We start from the raw sequence: 4,744 nt of genomic DNA, 5'->3' as shown, positions 1-4,744 counted from the left end.
TATTTCTGAATGTTAACCTTGCCAAGTAGAGTGTTTGTGGTGGGCTTTTATTTCTCTATAGCACTGTGAATCTATCCACACCACTCCTTTCTGGCCTGCATTTTTCTGCTGAGAAATTTGCTGCTATTCTTATGGTGGCTCCTTTGTATGTTACAAGTTGTTTTCTCTTGCTGCTTTTAGATTTTTCCCTTTGTTTTTAACTTTTGACATTTTAATTACAGTGTCTCTTAGTGTGCATCTCTTTGGGTTCTTCTTGTCTGGAAATTTCCTGGCTTGTTGAGTCTGGATGTCTGTTTCCTTCTCTAGGTTAGGTAAATTTTCAGCCATTATTTCTTCAAATCAGTTTTCTGCCCCATTTTCTTTCCTTTTTCTGGAATCCCTATAATGCAAATGTTATTATGCTTGATGTTGTCCCATAGGTCCCTTAAGCTATCTTAAACTTTAAAATTTTTTTGCTCTTTTTGTTGCTCTGTTTGGATGAGTTCCACTGTCTGGTCTTTCAGGTCACTGATGTGTTCTTCTGCTTCATCTATTCTGCTGCTGATCCCATCTGGTATAATTTTCAGTCAGTTATATTCTTCAGCTCTCTGGCTTCTGTTTGCTAATTTTTTATATTCTCAGTCTCTGTTTAATTTCTTGCTGTGTTCATCCATTCTTCATTCAAGTTCAGTGAGCATCTTTATGACTATTATTTTAAACTCTTCATTAGGCAACTTATTTATTTCATAAATATTTTTATTTTCGGGGTGGGTTGCCTTGGTTTTGTTTCAAATATACTTTTCTGTCTCCTCATTTTGCTTGGTTCTCTGTGTTTATTTTTATGTATTACATGAAAGTGCTATCTCTCCTGGCCTTCAAGGAGTGACCTTGAGTAGGGGATGAGCCTTATCATTTACCCTTTCCCCAGGTCTTGGTTGTCTCTTGAACCTTTATGACTGCCCAAGCAGCCTGTTATTTTTTTCTTGATAGGGCCCAATTTTTGATGGTGTCAAGAACTGTCTTTTTGTTTCAGATCCATGGTACCCAGAAAAACTGTAGTTCTGGCCTCCAGAGCCAGATGGTTAAGGGGCATCCCCTTTGTGGGCTGCATTTGCAGCTGACTTGGTATGGGGGGACACTGCATTGACTCGGGGCCAGGGCACTGTCTTTAACAGAGCTGTGGGAGTGGCATGGGCGTGGGGCACACCCATTGGTCCTAACAAACTAGAAGAAGAGTATAAAAATAGTGACTGCTAGTGCCCGTGCTAGCAAAGTATATGGAGAAAACAAAAATGGCACGTGCCATCACCTCCATCCTGGAGAGAGTCCCAGAAGGTTCTGATGTTTTAGCAGATGCTCTCAGACTAGCAAATAAATCTTCTTCACATATGGTTGAGGTTCTTCCTAAACAGCTGTCTCTGTGCTGAATCCCAGGGTGAATGAGTCAGCATGAAGTCCTTTTAAGAACAGAATCTCTGTTTCATATTATCCCTTGTTTCTTCCGCCAGCAAGCCCTATTGGGTTTTAAAGCCAGTTGTTTTGAGAGCTTGTCTCTGGTGCAAGACCCAGGGACTGGGGTCCATGATATGGGGCACAACCCCCTTATTCCTCAGGGAGAAGCTCCATATTCTTGAGATCCTTCTCGATTATAGGTTGGAAGTGGGGTTTTGAGTGAGATCACATTTCTTTTTCTCTTAACTGTCTGGATGTAGCACATTTATCCTCTGTGATGAGGAAACTGTTCAGCTAGTTTTCAGCCCTTTTAAGACGCAACTGTCCCAAATGTAATCTGTTGTGTCTGTGGGACGAGGAAAGTTCAGGATCTTCCACTGCCATCTTGAACTGCCTCCTTTCTAAATCAATCTTTTACTTGTGTTTTTTCAAAGACTTCTCTTGGTTTTACTGATGTGTGCATGCTTAGTTGTGTCTGATTCTTTGCATCCCCATGGACTGTAACCCACCAGGCTCCTCTGTCTTGGAGTGGGTTGCTATATCCGTCTCTAAGTTTTACTGATATTTTCTACTAATTCTTTACATTCTTCTACTTTCTTTGTGCCTCTTCTCTTCATATTTTCATGTTCATATTTTTAATTCAGTAATTAGATCATAAATATATCTCGTGAAAACTTGAAATTCTAAGCTAACTATATCCAAAAAGTTTTGATTCTTTGTAATGTAATTATTGTTCAATTCTATTTTCTGATTTCCATTGTGATTTGACCAAAGAAATGTTTACAAATGTCATTTAAATGTTCAAATGTATTTGTACATGTACTTTTAAATTCTAATTACATTGTGTTTTGGCAAGAGAATTTGGTCCGATCAGGAATTTGGTTTGGGTTTGCTTAGACTTGTTTCACGAGATAGAACATAGGCAATTTTTGTAACTTTTATGTATGTTTGGGAAAAGTGTAAAGTCTATAAATGTGGTCTCATGTACAAATGCATATCTATTAGATCATATTTTTTATTGTGTCATTTGTGCTATATGTTTTGTCTTTCAAATAAAACCTTTTTTAAGGTTTTAAGATATGCATAAATTATGCATATCTGAGGATATTTTAGGTATATATAATTACTAATACTTATCTGAGAGAGATGTATTTAATCTGTTACTGGATTTACTGAGTTTTTCTTACATTTCTATGCTATCTATATGTATTTTGAAACTGTCTTGTTAGACACATGCAAAGGTTTATTATCTCTTCCTAGTAAAGTGTTGCTTTTATCTGAGAGTGATTTCTTCTAATTGAAAGTGAGTTTCATAGTTATTAGATGAGTATATTTCTTTTCTCTTGGTTAATATTTGCCAGTTGTATATTTTTCTATCTCTCTCTTACAATATTACTGAGTTATTGATACATGTAAATGTATATGAGAGGGATGTTTTAGTTATTCAGTTACTAAGTTGTGTCCGATGCCAGACTCCTCTATCCTCCACTACCTCCCAGAGTTTGCTCAAATTCATGTCCAGTGAGTTGGTGATGCTATCTAATCATCTTCTCCTCTCTCACCCCTTCTCCTTTTGCCTTCAATCTTTCTCAGCATCAAGGTCTTTTCCAATGAGTTGACTGTGCATCAGATGTCCAAAGTCTTGGAACTTCAGCAACAATCCTTCCAATGAATATTCAGGGTTGGTTTCCTTTAGTATTGACTGGTTTGAAATTCTTGCAGTCCAAGAGACTCTCAAGACTCTTCTCCAGCACCACGTGTGGAAAGCAATAATTCTTTTGGCTTCAGCCTTATTTATGGTCCTCTTCTCACATCTGTACATAACTACTAGAAAACCATATTCTTTGACTATATACACACCTTTGTCAACAAAGTATGCTGCTTTTTAATATTCTGTCTAGGCTTGTCAAAACTTTTCTTCCAAGGAACAAGTGTCTTTGAATTTCATGGCTATAGTCAACATCCACAGTGACTTTGGAGACCAAGAAAATGAAATCTCTGTCACTCTTCCCACTTTTTCTCCATCTGTTTCCCATGAAGTCATGGGACTGGATGCCATGATCTTCATTTTTGAATGATGAGTTTCAAGCCAGCTTTTTCACTCTCCTCTTTCACCCTCATCAAGTGGCTCTTTAATTCCTCTTCACCTTTTGCCGTTAGAGTGGTATCATCTGTTTATCTGAGGTTGTTGATGTTCATCCTGGCAATCTTGATTCCAGCTTGTGATTCATCTACCCTGGCATTTTGCATGATGTACTCTGCATAGAAGTTAAATAAGCAGGGTGACAATATACAGCCTTGACGTATTCCTATCTCAATTTTCAACCAGTCCGTTGTTCCATGTCTGGTTCTAAGTGTTGCTTTTTGACCTGCACACAGGTTTTTCAGGATACAGATAAAGTGTTCTGGTATTCCGATCTCTTTAAGAATTTTCCACAGTTTGTTGTGATCCACACAGTCAAAGGCTTAAGTATAATCAATGAAGCAGAAGTAGATTCTTTTCTGGAACTTTCTTGCTTTTTTTTATTATCCAGCAAATGTTTGCAATTTGATCTCTGGTTCCTCTGCCATTTTGAAACCTAACTTGTACATCTCCAAGTTCTTTGTTCATGTACTGCTGAAATCTAACTTGAAGGATTTTGAGCATAATCTTGCTAACATGTGAAATGAGTGCTATTGTGTGGCAGTTTTAACATTCTTTGGCATTTCCTTTCTTTGTGATTGGACTGAAAACTGTCTTTTTCCAGTCCTGTGACTGAGTTTGCTGAGTTTTCCAAACTTGCTGACATAGTGCAGCACTTTAACAGCATCATCTTTTAGGAATTGAAATACCTCAGCTGGAATTCCATCACTTCCACTAGCTTTGTTCATAGTAATGATTTCTAAGGCCCACTTGACTTCGCACTCCAGGATGTCAGACTCTAGGTGAGTGACCACACCACTGTGGTTATATGGGTCATTAAAACCTTTTTGTGTAGTTCTTCTGTGTATTATTGCCACCTCTTTTTAATCTGTTCTGCTTTTGTTAGGTCCGTACCATTTCTGACCTTTATTTTCCCATCCTTGCATGAAATATTCCCTTGATAGTTCTGATTTTCTTGAAGAAATCCCTAGTCTTTCTCATTCTATTGTTCTGTTCTATTTCTATGCATTGTTCATTTAAGAAGGTTCTTTTATCTCTCCTTGCTATTCTGTGAAACTCTACATTCAGTTGGTTATATCTTTCTCTTTCTCCCTTGACTTTCGCTTCTCTTCTTCTCTCAGCTACTTGTAAGGCTTCCTCAGACAACCACTTTGTCTTCTTGCATTTCTT

Source organism: Cervus canadensis, chromosome 15 (genome assembly GCF_019320065.1).
Source record: "Cervus canadensis isolate Bull #8, Minnesota chromosome 15, ASM1932006v1, whole genome shotgun sequence".
NCBI classification, from domain to species: domain Eukaryota; kingdom Metazoa; phylum Chordata; class Mammalia; order Artiodactyla; family Cervidae; genus Cervus; species Cervus canadensis.
Note: the sequence above shows the minus strand (reverse complement) of the source record.